Source organism: Neopelma chrysocephalum, unplaced genomic scaffold (assembly GCF_003984885.1).
Source record: "Neopelma chrysocephalum unplaced genomic scaffold, ASM398488v2 Primary Assembly neopelma1_80, whole genome shotgun sequence".
In the NCBI taxonomy this organism is placed as follows: Eukaryota; Metazoa; Chordata; class Aves; order Passeriformes; family Pipridae; genus Neopelma; species Neopelma chrysocephalum.
In genome coordinates this window covers 2,815,804-2,831,808 of record NW_020897741.1, presented here as the reverse complement: position 1 = coordinate 2,831,808, position 16,005 = coordinate 2,815,804, and positions in this window count along the sequence as shown.

Genomic DNA, 16,005 nt, shown 5'->3' with positions numbered 1-16,005 from the left:
GATGATCTCTATGGTACTTTCAAACCAAATTATTCTATGCTTCCATGAGTCCGTGAGCTCTGTGCTTTAACAGTGAAATCACGAGGGTTCAACACCAGGTACAGCCTTTCCAGACTTTCGGGCTATCACATAGAGGAGGTCTCAGGGCTCTGAGTGCACCAGCATCTCTGCAATCTCTTCCCCTGTTCCTGGGGGTTTGGCTGCTGGCATTCAGGGTTGGGTCTGAGATGGTGGAGCTGTGTAACCTTGCACAAGCACATAGTTCATGTGCCAAACTTGACCCATTATCTGGAAGAGTCTCTTGCTCTCTGGGTTCTACAGGGAGCAAATAGGAGCCACATAATCTGCTGGGCTGTAATAATTTCTTAAAACAGGATGCATGACATTAAAAGTCAGAGAGTTACTCCTTCAAAATATTTCCTATTTAGCACACATTAAAATGATGGAAAGAAACTTCAGAAAGTTACCTCTTTATTTTTAATAACTACAGAAAATAAAAAGGAGATAGATGCCCAAAAAGTTCAAATGATTCTCTTAATAGACCTTGAAAGATATATTAGCATTTTTAGCATATAGGAAGAAAACACTGTGTTTAGAAGGAAAAACAGAATTTTTTTTTTTGAAAGATGAATATCACTACTCATCCAACGCTATTCCATGGTTTAATTTGTTTGGGTTTTAAGATCAAATGTAAATTATTATATCTCCTGAAAACCAAATCAGACAAAAATTTTCCACACATCTACCATACTCTAATGAATTTAGAAAAGACACAAGAAAGAAAGAATACAAAGCTTTCTGTATCGAAGCTTTTATGTTGGTTGCCAGCCACTTAGTTTTAGCAGAAAACATATGTAGGGATGTAATTACCATCAGATGACTATTTCAGTACTTCTTAGCCCTTTTAGTGAAATGTGTATTATTGGTCTACCATGTGGCCTAGATATAATGCTGAATACCCTACTCAGATGAACAGATTCTTACTTAATATCAAGGTTTTTCTCTGGTTTAGTGTAAGGAGAAATACTTTCAGTCATGTTTCCTCTACCACATAGACCATTGCAGGTTTTAAAGTCTTCATGGTGTGAAAAACTGGTTATGGTACAGTTCCTATAAATTCCATCCATCCAAACATCAATGCTTTTAAATATACCATATTAATCAGCATAAAAGAAGATGGACAATAGGTCATGAATAAATAACATTACAGAGAAAAAGAACTGTTCTTTTGCAACCAGTAAATATAAAAAAACTTTAATCAGTATGAATATTACACTGTAACCAAGGCTAAGAGGAAGGAAAAAAAGAAATCACATTTAATAATAATATTTGCTCAAAATTAATCCTTAGACCACATAGTATACAAGGCATAGTGGACATATATTCATTTCGAAGCTCTGTGTGAACAGTGGCATTTCAGACATCAGTACATTGAAACCACTAGAAATTCTACTTAAGTTCAAAGCAAATACTGAATATGTAATTGTAAAACTTTTGTAAGGTTTCCTCATTCCTGTGATAATTGAATCTGCTGCAATAAACTATGGGAGGTAAAAAGAAAACCAAAAAAACCAGTTAACTTAATTCTTATGGCTAAAATTACGATATGAAATAAATGTAACATATTTTCAGTGCAATGGGGACCATTTGCATGGCAATTCCTCTGACTGTCACCTAGAATTGCATGGAATTCGAAGGAGCTCCTGTGAGATTATCGTTGTCTCATGGCTCAGAGAAATTCTGCATAGCCATGAAGCAATAGATAAGAACTGCTTGCAAAAGTAAGTAGGGTTTTCAGCAGGCTTTGAAAATATTTCTATTGCTTCAGAATCTACTAAACTTTTCAGAGTGGCAAAAAGAAAATCATATATTTAGTAAAAACAGGAAAAAAAAAAAGAAAAAAGGAGTAAATCCTAATATACACCACTTAGAGAATTAGAATTAATGTTTGGACTCCTTATGTGATCAAAATAGTTAACAGTTCCAGTATGTGAGAAAAAAAGATCATCAGATTTATATCTTTGGAATTAGATTCTGTGTAATTCTATGTATATATTAATTAATTCATTATCCACACTTTAAGAGAATTAATATGTTAAATGTGAACTATAAGAGGAAAAACTATTCTGAATGTATAACTCTTTTTTCTTACTTCCAGAAAAACCCAGAATTCAGTGAAGGAGATTTTTACTTGAGTGCTAGAAATACATCTGGGTGCTTAGTTTAAATGCCTGTATTGATAAATAACTTTTAAGGAGAACTGACATAGAGACAGTTCCAAATCTAATACTGATGTAAAACAAATGCAGGAGATGCATGCAGAATTCCGAAAGTACTGGAATGAGACAAACAATGACTCGAGATCAGTTTTTCTGCAGATGTTGATGTCAGTTATGATTACCAATGTATGTCAACAGTGAAGATGTGAGACTGCAAGAAGTGAAATCTTGACACGGATTTTGTAACACTCTGTAGTTGTGCATGAAATTATTCCTGAATAGAAAATTATGGATAAGCTATTATAGAACTTAAGTTGTTTGCATGGACATGTCAGGAGTAAATTGACTCCAATTTTGACTAACAGAAAGCTAACAGCTAATGGGATACAATTTCTGTGAGCCATATGGGCACATGAATATTTTCTAATTTCTTTCCATGAATATTATCTGTTCCTTTTCGTATGAGCACATTGTGTTATAATTATTAGTGCTGCTTCTGGATGAAATAAACAAAATATGATTATTGGAAGGTTAAATGAGAAAAAAAGACAATGGCACCCTCTCTGCAATGGAAATTATGCCAATAAATCAGAAAGGACTGTGACACACACATTTTTTTAAAATACATTATCTGTGAAGCATTGCAAATTGGAAGTCAGGTGTTTTGGTGTACGTTCAGGCAGAAGATTCTGGAGGAGTTTAAAATTGGATTCCATTTCAGGAAAAGGTATCTGCTCATTTGATGTAGTCAGTTTAACAAGGAGAACCTGTTTCTGTGCATTTTTCTTCACAGTCCACAGCTTACTTAGAAAATCCTTGCCACAGATCCATATGACTTTTCCTTTTCCCTGTGGAATGGACCATTGGGAACTATGATGGTCAACAACCCGCAACATTGAAAAAAAAGGATGTGCTACGAAACCTAAGAAGACACCAGATGTAATATCACTAAAATCAGCTATATGAGGGACAAATTTTGGAGAAGGCAGTAACTAAGTGCCAGGTACTCCATAGGGTAACATAAACCAGTATGAGTCCCAGTATAATGTAAAAAAATAGGAATGCAAAGGAACTGTTATACAAAAGCATATATGCACTTTCTTAAATCTCATTGGCTTCAGTAGTGAATGATTGAACCCTCTTAAGGAGATGATATAACTAATATATTTAAAGTGTAGCTCATACTTAAAAGCTTTGCAGAGTCTAGAGAAGCCTTGAAAAGTCCTCATAGTCAAGATGTTTTGCCTATTCAAAACAGTGTTATTCAGACTCCCATTTAAAGACGATCAATATCTAGTATAGGTAACCTGATGCAGTAGGATTACATTTGGAATAACAAATCCATCTTCATGGACATTTCAAAATATATTTAAAAACTGAATTGCATTTAAGCTTCATTTTAACAGAAGAATAAGTTTTGGAGAGTAGCAAAAGTTATGTTCAGGAAAAAACCCAATTTATACACCCTCTAGTTAGCAACCTCTTATATGCCTAAATAATTTAAACTATTTATAAATGAGAATATCTTCTGTGTATGCTTCAATTATTGCTTTGAGTATATTTTCTCTCTTTTTTCATGTAGCATGCTGCATATACTCAATATGTCTCCAGTGCCTATTATCACTGTTCTCGTATAATAAACTTCTTATCTGTGAGAATATGACCTTGACACTGTGGAAAAAAAAAGCCTTTTAAAGAATAGCTCAATTAAAATCTAATACCTCTGTTTAGGATTTGATTTCATTACTATTCATAAGACCATGCAACACTATTTGAGTCATGAGTTCTCATGCAACTCGAATACTTGTTTCAAAAGAAGTCATTACAAAAATAATTTTTATTCTTCTCTCTGCCCTATTGATTTTTAGTCACCATGGAGCTCTCTTTGTTGACTTTGCAAAGGTCTCTGTTGAAAGTTCATGCTATTGTTGTGATAATAATTGTTGATCAGGGTCCATTTGGAACAGGTAAATTTAAATGCAAGGTAGGTAGAGGTGGGTAGTAGTAAAGATGCATGCAAATCACAGAATAACTTGGATAGGAGGGGACCTTAAACATCATCCAGTTCCAACCCTCCCGCTGTAGGCAGGGACACCTTCCACTAGACCAGGTTGCTCAAAGCCCTGGTCCAACCTGACCTTTAGCACTACCAGGGATGGGGCATCCATGGCTTATCTGAGTAACCTGTTCAGTGCTTCACCACCCTCACAGTAAAGAATTCCTTCCTTATATCTAGTCCAAATCTCTCCTCTTCTGTTTTAAAACTGCTTCCCCTTGTCCTACCACTATCTTCCCATGTAAATATTGCTCTCCCTCTGTCTTGTGAGCCCTCTATAAGTGCTGGTAAGTCCTAATGAGGGTCCCTGGAGACTTCTATCCCTGGAGAAACAGTAAATGGGCTGGGAATGTAGTATAATTTACAGGACTGTCACTCAGGAGTGTGAAGCTGCATGTCCAAAGATGAACTTTGGACATGTCATTTAACCTGAATGTCTGTTTAGCCATCTCCAATTGAGAATAATAATTGTATACCTTGTAGGGGATGATGGTTCTTAATCAATTATTTCCCGAAGTGTTCTAAGAGGAACAGACAAACAGCCTCAGACACATGAAGTAGAAAGAAGTGTTTAACTGAGACTTACGTTTGTCTTCAGCATTATTGTATTTGTATTGGCATGGAAATGGGTACTTCTGAAACAATCTATTTCTTGGATTTAAATTTCACTTTTCTTAATCAGTGAATATATTTTCTGTTTTCTCCCTTTAGATTTCTAATCAGCAAGCTTTAAAAAATTTAAGAAATCAGTTAGCAAAACAAAGACTTGAATTTCTATGAAGATTCAAATGTATTTAACCAAAAAAAAAGTGAGTAAAAATCGCAAAAAAAAAAAAAGCTAATAAAGTCATCTGCAAATTGAAACAGGAGCAAACCAGAGAAAGAATACACATACAATTCAATAAATATCAACTTTAACAAAGATATCATGTGTAAACTGAGCATCTACTGTGAATGAAAGAAGTCAAATTAACACCACAAAGGTCTTACAAATCAGAAGGTGATTCAGATAAAGTAAGGGCAAAATGCAAGATGTCAAAAATCAAGCTGATTCCAACTTGAGTTCAAAATGTGAACATGATTAATAGAGTTTTAGCAATATATAGAAAATAAACAGAAAATGAAAAATACCTTGCTTTTCACTGAAAAGGAGGATATAAAACGAAAGATGCAGAGGTTGCACAATTGAGACAAATATGTAAAGAAAAAAATTATAATCTGAATTACTACACACAAGGTACACTGAATCTCAAGTGTAAATTGTAAAATAGATGAACACCACTGCAGAATTCTGTGGTACACTGGATGAATTGTAAAATTTGTATCAATATTCATCATGCTGAGTATATGAACACTTGATTTGAGAACTAGATATATGACAAATATTTACAAGGGCAGTAATTCAGGTAGGGACTAAGCTGCTAACCTACCCTCAGCCATATGGAAAACAAGCAATTTAATGGGAAAGAATAATTAGAAAAATTGAGATATCTAAAAAAGAAAAAATGGAATGCAGAGGGACATGGCAGTCTGACATGATAGCTTTTATTTGTTAAAAATAATTGATTTTCTAGACAAAGAAATCAAAAAATATCTCTAATATTCTCAGCCAAACATAAGAAATTGTTGCTGTATAATAGACTACTTGTTAAACTGGTTTAGTGTAGTAGAAATTGAATGGTGGACAGATTAAAGGATTAAAGGGGAAATTATAAGAGGTTGCTAAAAAATAAAAGAGGTGACTTGTGTTTTTTTTCCTCACAAACCAGTCTTGATATCAAACTTAGCTGGTGTCTGCTTTAATGACTTTGCCATAAGAATGTGCTGTTAAACTGAGAATACGACACCATTAGAAGGCATGAGCAGTGCAGACAATGAGAAATAAACCACAGAGGGTATGCAAAGACCCAAAAGACTGAAATAAGGTGTTTCTTAAGACAATTAATAAAGTAAGAAAGTATGATGAATTTAGTTACTACTAACAAGAATTACCACCATGAACAATGTTTGTGGGTGAGGATGTTCCTGTTGGTTGATAGCCTGTTTGATGTGCACTATCAATCTGATGTAAGAGCGCACAATACAAATGAAAACTTATAATGTATCAGTCAGGGGATATTTACTGATAATAGGCAAGTGTTAGAGCAGAGCACAGCCAAGACTTTCTCTTTGTCTGATTGTGTATAACTCATTATCAAAAAATTGGAACTCAATGAAAGAAGTGTGAAGAAGAGCTTGAAGAATGATCAAAGAAGAAAGAGTGAAACAGAAAAGAATGGCTTGTTTAGCAATCAGGCACCTAGGGCCTTAAGATTTTTGAATGTGAAGATGAGAGATGCCTGACAATGACCCAAGCAGCACAGTCTCATCTACTATCCTTTATTCATTTGCACTGTACATGTGTAATTTTGGTCTGTATAGCTGTTGCTGACATGGTCAAAAACAGTTTTCACCTCTGCCTTCAGCTTTGGAATCACTGAACCACTTTCCTTTTGTCTTGCTACTGAGAAGTTCCAGAAAAATAAAAAAAATTCCACTCATCAGCCAGCAGAACTCAGAATTAACTGGATAATGGGGTGGTTTGCATAGCGTTTTTTTTTGTGTGTTAACTTATTCTTTGTGATATTAAAGAAATTACTAGTTCAGTATATTATTCAGGAACTTGGATATCTGATGATCTTTGTCAGACTTTGAGTTGTGTAGAGCACAGTGGATAAAGTTGTCTGACTTTTACATTTACTTCTAATAAATTATAATATTATTAATTGCAAAATTATCATGAAGCACTAAATGTCTGCAAAATAGTTTTTCTTAATTTGAAGGGCTGTAGCACTGAAATACTCTTCCTAGATCATCCTTTGAGCTTAGCTAGAATTAATGTTGTCAGGATTATCATCTGATTGATAGTTTGACACTACCCATTTCTGACATTTCACTGGTGTTATTTCATTTTGGGTTCACTGGCACTTGCAAAAAGTGAAGAGTTTAAAATTATTTTTGATGTCTCAGCAAAAGGAAGGTCAGTAAGCTGCTGAGGAAGAAAACGTGCAAGTCAAACATACTGCAATATACATTTAAATGTCTAGAAACAAATGGAGAGAATACACTACCATACACTTTTAGCTGATGACAACAACAGTTTCAGTAGTGGAAAAAATAACCTAATTTTTTGAAGTAAACAGCTGAAAAGTTTCTGCCTCCTAAAGAGCATTCAGTGCATCTTGTCTGGAAAAAAAATTGTCTGTCCTAAGCAATCAATTTTTTCAATGATCAGTAAGTGGTATCACGGCGTAAAGTGAGGGTCCAAGACTGAACTATTTGCTTGATTATTTCAGGTGGGTCAGTGATTGGAGTTTCTTTTTTGAACCATGAACAGACTCAAAAAACTTCAATTTAGTATCCACTGACTCAGTGGGAAGGTTGTTACAACCTTGAAGAATCTTGGTCCTTAAGAATAATATTGCTGCCAACTTAGAGGAGATAAGGGAGGAAATAAAAAAAAGACTTTGAGAAAGTAGATGTTTTATAAAAAAGAGTTCTGTGTTTTCTGGATGTCTTCTCCTACTAAGTATGAAGTTCCATAAAACAAGAATTCTTAATATATATAACGCTTCCAGAGTTTTAATAATGATATTTTTGCCTCTAGTAGTGACATACTACTATATCATATTTATGGATTTTAACATAATATTCATATTCTTCATTAATTTTTATGCAGTCTTGGGTTAATTAATCTAAACCTCTATTTACATATTACAGAACAACCATAATTTTATTTCTTTCAAATCAGAGAGAATTTTTTTAACATGATGGGAAACTGCCTGTAACAAAAATGCTGGCAGCACTAAAAAAATGCTGCAGAATAGTTTTAAATAAAAGAATGTTTTAAATCCTCCAATATTTAGTGCTCTGAGTCATTAAAAGGTAGAGCTTATATGTCTCTCTCTGATAAAAATACCAAGCATAATGAACCCCCCTCACTTTTTCATTCAAATTTTATATTTGGATTGATTTTTGTTTTATTTCTTCAATGATGAGAAAAAATATGTCTAGTTGCAAAATCCTCAAAATATTTACGTCTTTATCTCTTTTTTAAACATAGCATCTTAAAAGTCATCAGAGAGTTTGTCCTGCCTGTCTGTCCCTACAATTCCTTTATGAAGTTTAATCTTGTTGATTGAGGTCTACAGGGAAAGTAAATACCTCAGACCTATGAAGTTTCTCCAAATTTAATTAAATACAGCAGATAGGTGAGCAGAGAAATGTCTCAAATCCTACCAATCAGAAAAATGCTTCAGGATCCAGTTATTTCCTCTCAGATAGTAGGTAATCCTCTCAAAGTACAGTCATCAAAAATGCCTGCAATTGTGAAAAATCTTCATTCAAAGCCCACACATCCTTAAACATCAAAATCAATAATATATGAGATGCAAAACTACATGAAAATTTTCCTTAATTTTCACATTCCTGGTTTTGCAAGTTTCCTTTGCCTTATTTTGTTATTTCAGTGTAATCTAATGAAGGAGGAATCCCAACATCTGTACAAAATTTTCAGGTTAATATTTTTAATGAAAAATTCAGGTTAAAGTCAATCTGTGTTTCAAGATGTTAGGCAAGGCAAAGGTTTTCAACTTCCTCACTTCTTGCCACACAATTCTCCTATTTCTATCATTCAGTGCCATCAGCAGGCTGTACTATTGGGACTGGTTACGTGAGCCTGAAGCCAGCCTGCAAAAGGTAAATCCACACCATGCTGAGGCTAGGAAACAGTTTGCCAGCCGTCAACAAAGCTAAGGTATCTGTTGTTTTGGTTTAGTAAGAAACACTTACAAAGTAGATGAAGAATTTTATTTTTTTTTAGACAGAGAAGAATAGCTATGAACAATTTCAGAATAAGGCATTAAACCTGTGAACACACCATGTGAAATTTTTGCCTTTTAAAAAATAAGTAAATAAAAGGATAGAATGAGTAGTCATTCCACCAACAGCAGAGAAATGCACAAAATGAAACACTTAACTCTATAGAACAGACTAGTCATTTTTAAATGGAAATAGTCAGAATCTACCTGGAGCTGATGCTACAGTCATTAGTATGAAAATAAGAGTCACTGAAACAGAGCAGCAGTTTAAACCTAGTTTGGTGCTGTCAGAAGTCACCCTGTCCAGGCTACCTTGGCTGGGTTAAGCATCTTCCCTTCCCTGTGGCTCTGGGGAAAATGGTAACGCCAGCGAGGGATAGCCAGGGTGGCAAGCAGGGACCCCTGAGGGGGTGTCTCTGGTCTCACAGGGGGTTTCCACTCTGCATGGGCATGGGGATTTGCATGGGGCAGCACGAGCACACATAGAGCTGGATCATCCACATCTCCCATTGAGGAGGATGCAGGTAGCACTTGCATACCCCAAAGGGAAGGATGATGGAATCTATGTGGCCTGTGAGGTGTGTGTGTGTGTGTAAACTGTTTGCAAAACTGTGAAAATGACACCTATATTGTCATAATCATATATTTTATATTGTGCATATTTAATTATAGATTTTTGAATTAGCTTTAAAAGGAAGTTTAGAAAGTAGTCTACATATATTAGCATTTTGTAGGTGTGCAGTATTATGGTTTGTGTGTTGCATTGTTGCTATTAATCCTTAATATATAGTTCGCTGATTGCCAGTTAATTGCATGCCATTAGTACTTCAATTAACTGCTTCGATCCTGATCTGATTTAGACAATACGAATTTTTCCCTTTGACATAGGTATAATGGCAGTTAGTCTTGATTAGCTTAGCTAAGTGTGCAAAAATGTGTATAAGTGATCCTGACTGAAATACACATTCATTCTGCTTTTTATTTGAATGGAAATGTACGTTGCCAGAGTGATTAATTTCTTCTTAATTATATCATTACTTTGCTGTGCAATATAAGTAAAACAATCCTTGAAGCCAGAAATATTTTCAAAAATATAATTAATTGACCTAGTACGTAAGATTGAATGAAGTAATTATTTTATTGACTATAAATCCAATATGTGCTGTAATGACCCTTAGCTTTTCATGGCTAAGATCTCATAATCCTACACTCTAATGAAGAATCAATGCCATTGCTTTTAAAATCTATTTCCCTTTTTTCAGAGAGGACAAACAATGAATGAATTTTTAGGACCTGCACTTTCCAACTTAAAGTTTGGAAAAAAGAAAAGTATTTATAGATGGTCAGCAATCCTTTCCAGCTCTGTAAAAAAGCCCTTCATAAGTTGTTAATGCAATATTTGTATCATCAAGCTTTACACACCACACTCCTCTGACTGCATTATTTGATACAGTCACCTCTCCAATCCATGCAGAGAGAGAGATGTATCCAGAAAACACTTGAAATGCTGCAGATAGTCTCCCTTTAAGGAGTTATATGATCTGGACACTGAATCCTGAGGGAATGAGGAAAATCTGGCTGGCCAATTTCACGGCTGTCTGCAGCAGTATCCAGAACCTCAGAAACACAGCAGCAAACTTTGAGGAGCACTGCTTGTTACTGAGCCAATGTATAGTCTTGTACTCTACAGGGTTAAATGCACAATTTCTTCTGTCAAAGGGGATGGAGGACAATAAGTAACAAAAAGTTAATTTGTCTGTGTTATTGGTGAGGGTAATCAAAGTGATGATATGAGATACAGCAGGTATCTCAGATACTCGCATATCCTAGATACAGCTGGGATACACATAGAAAAGATGTTGAGATATTCAAAGGACTGAATCCTTGGAGCTGCGTGTAGGGAGAACGTCTCCACCTTTGTTTTGTCTCTGACAGGTTCTTTCTTTTGTAGATGAGCTGCTGAGAAAACTTGTCTTTTGAAAAGGGTTCTGGGCTTCAGGAGTATATACATTTCTGCTCTAAGTGGCACTGCTCCCAGGAGCTGGGTCAGAGAAGAGTCTGGGAATGCTTTTCACTTTTGCATAGATTTTTTTACCTTACAAATTGTCATAAAACACCACCTGCTTTCTTACTTCTAGTTCTGCATGTGAGTAAGAAACTACTATAACTTGTAGAGCACATATAGCTGCTGATGCTGGGACATAACAGCATAGAAACTTAAGTTTTGCTTTAAGGGATATACCCAGGGAGAAATCAAAAACCTGGTGTAAAAGATCAGCTGCAGTTCAAAGGGAAAGTCCTGGATTAAATCCAGGCTCAAGACCAATGGTTATGGGGAAATAGGGGCATTTAACAACAGTTGGTAGGATAACTGATGAATAAGTGCTGTGGATGGAGTGATGCACTTCACTTGTAAGAGAAAAGCAGTAATATGCTTATAAATTATATAACCCAGCAATTTTGTAAAGTTTGATAGTAAATGCAAGAGCGGTTTTACAAAATTCAGTGACAAGGTACACTTGATTATTTAATGCTTAGAGAACAGGGTCAGACAAAATTATCAGGGAGACCCTCCCATTGAGTCATGAGGATCAGAAAGAACCCCCTCGGGTTCTAAAATTCTTCTTAGCAAGCGGGGAGGCAGTTCAGGTGCAGCTGGATCCAATCTTAGTCCCAGCATTGGTCAATGGTTTATGTCTGAAGGATTATATGTTAACAATCGATCCTTTATATCACTTAGCTAAGATTTCAAAGTTTCAACCCACTTATTCCCACTTAACTTTTGGAGTATCTGACATGACAAGGATTCTCTCACCCTCAACAATTAACCTTGCGAGGTGTTGCTGCTCAAGGGGAGATCCTGGTGTGCACTGATGACAGCCAGGAAAGCTCAACAGGCTCAATAGGGCTTTCCCCTATTTATGGACTAAGATAATTGACTCATAGTTATGTTTGCATATCAGCTACACATACTAACTTCTTGCAAATTTTGCCTTGAGTCAAACCTTGTCCAGCTCTGTGGTTAGGTGGGTGAACTGCTCAGATTAGCCCTTCACTGCTGTGTTGTTTTCTATGTTCCCCGAGTCCACCTTGAGCCAGATGAAGCCACCACAGCGAGACCCAGCCTGGCACTGTCCAGGACCATGGTACATGCTCTAAAGTTTCAGGATTCCTGGGAGAAATTGGCATATTCTGACTGTGAAGCACACTTGGATTTCTCCCTCCTTCCTTCCTCTATTTCTTCCATATGCTCAGTTATGTAGGATTTGTGTTTTTTCTGCAGGAAGTTTAGGATGTGCACCCTAAGAACTGAGGACTGGCTATTCCTCATGATGAGTAAACTATCAGAAAGCTTGTGGGTGAAACCAAGTTGTTATTGATACTGATTATTTTTTCATCACAGAGAAACTTTTTGATTTCCAGACAATTTTGTGTTCAAAAATCTGTGCAAGCTAAGATCTTTTTATTAGATATGAATCTTGAAATAATTATAAGTCAAAAACATTTCACCTAGTGAGTTCAGCTGAAGGATATGGAGTACCAATAAATTGTCATGAATCTCCTGCATAGAACATTTCTTCACCTACGTTTGTCACCACCGCCATTGAAAAGATAGAAATTGAAGTTTCTGGTAACACTTGATGCATTTAATCATAACGATAGCAATAATGTGATATTAAAGTGATTACAGTATCTTTTTCATGGTGATTGACGTTCGCCCTCTGGCCTTGTCAGAAGTCTCTTTCCTGTGAAATCAGTTATCCCCTGAACTTCGAATACATCTGGTACATGTCAGATTAAGTATAACAGGACCAACATGTAGATTCAGTGGTTGTATGTTGTTACTGGGAGTGTGTGTGGAAGGTAAATACTGATGAACAGTTGTAGAAAAAACAGGTGTATCTCCTCAGGCTGAGTCTATTGGCTCACCCCCAACAGTGGTAAGAAATGGGCCACATCAGTTCTCCCAATAGCTTCTCACTTCCTGAGCTTGGCTATTTTAGATTGCTGGGGAACACTGAGATGTGAATGTTACACATTGTGAAAAATTGGTATGACCAAAACAGGACCAATACCACATCTTTGTCTGCAGGTGCAGAAAAGTCCCACCAGACAGTGTCAGAAAAGGTCAATATAAAAAATTCTTCAAGCAACATTCAACAAGTCTCCAAGAAATATTTTTAAGCCCAAACAATATAAAAGTTCACTTTTGCAGCTCCTCCCTTCCAGTGAAACAAACAACCCTAAAACCTGGGATGGAAAAATTTGATTAGTCAGATACCAGTGCACAGAACAATAATTCTTTTATTATAATAATTGCTGTTTTGGAAATAGAATTTCAAATCCTCAAACATCTTATTAATGAATAATTTCTGTCTCATTTTTTCAATTAAATGCTCAATTATTTTTAGTCCAACAAAATGTATATGAGAGACTTCAATTCCTTGCTTGTAACCAATATATAATAGCTTTATTATGCATATGTAGACTAGCCCTTCCTTACTTACACCTCTTTTTTTTTGTTTGTTTGTTTTGTTTGTTTGTTTATTTGGGGGGGCATTGTTTGTTTTTTATTCCCCCTCCAGAATAATAGAAAGAAGGAAGTTGCACATGATGATTACCTTATGCAGGAATCAGAAGTGAATGTGGGACTGATCCCAGTGCATTTTGTTGCAGGGTCCTCTTATCCATTGCTTTACTTTATGTTTAAGTCTGAAGTTAAACAGCCTCGGTACCTGTTTCTGTCAGTGTCTTTGGAACAAAAATCAGAATTGCTCTTTTTCTAGGAAGCACAAATTAAGAGGAGAAAAAAAAATCCTTTATAACATTGCAAAAATTTTGGTGATTACATCCAGACATTGTGTCATAGATACCTATACAATCCCCGTTAAACTCTCTGCCACAACGTGGCACAGCGGTGCAGTCTGTTGGGTCTAGAGGATGAAGAAAACAAACTCCCATTTCCTATCAATTGGAAAAGTTGGATTCAGTGAAATAAGTTATGTATAACAATTGCAACTATAAAAATACTCATAAGATTTCCTTGTATAAGTGATACAAATAGATGAAATAAGGCATTGTTGCTAAGTCCGGTGCTACTCTGACACATAATGAGAATGTCTACGCAATGCAATGAATCAGATATGTCTTCACAGATGGGTAAGATAATGTATGCACAATAGAGTTTGCAGACCATGGAGTCAGTAATATTCTTAATTATCTCTTGCAATAGAGTAGCCTTTCATTTAGGCAGCTTAGAGAAGTGTTTATGTGGACAAGCCAGAAGTGGTTTTTTTCTGGTCATGAAGTGCTCATGAATAGGAGCCACGTGGAGTTACGTCTGTTGGAAACCTAGTTTATAACTCTAGGCATAAGATAATTCTTTCTATCACTATTTTAAATGGGAAAAAATAATTTAAAGTTGTTCAGAATGCCTGAAAGAGTAGGATGAGTTAATATTAACAAGATTCTTCTTTGCTGTGAAAATGAAGCTAGGTGCCATTGATGACCACTTCATAGAAATCACTGAGGCACTCTGAATTGGGAGGTAGTTTAAGGCTTTTCTATTAAGGAAATAATGCAGTAAGTAATTGTTTTAATTTTAAATCAAGAAATAAGCTTCTGACTGTTACATGTCTGAAAGAAAAAGAAATTGGTGTTTTATTGGAAGAATTAACAAAACTATTAAAAGAAAGAGCTTATGCTTTTTAAATAAATTAAGAAAGCAACAACGTTTAAAAAGATTGAAGGTCTGCTAAATTGGACTTAGTATTTGTCTTTTTTCCCCTACTCTCCTATTTTGTTGCTGATAGTAGTTAAATGGATGTGATACTTCTTTACATAAGCCAACAATTTCAAAACTGGAGATGTAAATCTGCATTTAAGCACCTGAAGAGAATCTTCAGATACTGAAATAACCCAGTTAGCACCCTTGAAAAAGCAGTCTGCTCCTATTAGGTGCCTAAAAGCAGATTTAGAAACCCACATTTAACAAGGAAAAATGTGGCAAATGTTTTAGCAAGGGCAACAAGAAAACAAGAATCCTCTGTAAGTGCAATATGTTATCGGGGAAGAGGGAGATCAAGCAAAGAGTTCATCTGCTGCTTAACAAGGAGAGAGGGCTATTGACAGGCGATACAAAGAAAAGCTACTGCATTTTCTGCTTCAGCCTTCACTGACAATAACAGCGTTCATCAGGCAGCTCATTACGTCACAGCGAACGACAAGGGGTAAAATCTCAGGCCAGAGGAGCAGTGAGAGGAGCCAATTAGAGAGCAGGTAGATAAGTTTGAACTGTCTGAGCTTGATGAAATTCACTTTATGGTACTGACTCAAACAGTCTCAGGGTCAGCAACTTTGTGAACTCATAAGGACTAGAGAGGCTTCAGAAGCTCAGAAACGGAAATTGTATTGTCTATTTTTAATGGGTGTAAGAAGTAACCTAGCAGCTGACCTTCAGTTCCTGTGAAAATACTGGAATAAATAATTGAACTACATGTATACAGCTAGTACATGCTTATAGGGAGATGAAGAACTGCTGAGAACAAATCATGTCATAACTATTCAACTTCTTTCTGTGGGAAGTTAAGACCTTTCCTGAAAAAAGAAGAGAAAGAATAGAGATCATGTGGTTAAACTTCATCAGGTCTGTCTTAAACAGATAAAGAGATATGGCACTGCTGGAAGGGAAGGATATCATACTGGGGAAGTAGCTATTAAGGTTCACTGCCAAGTTGGAAGGATGCTGTAAGTGGAATTTCACAGGGTCTGTCTCCAGTCTGCCACTACTCGATATTTTCCTTAATTATTTCAAAAGCGTGAAGTGTATACTTATTTAATTACTAATCAGCACCAAGCTAGGAGGGGCTGC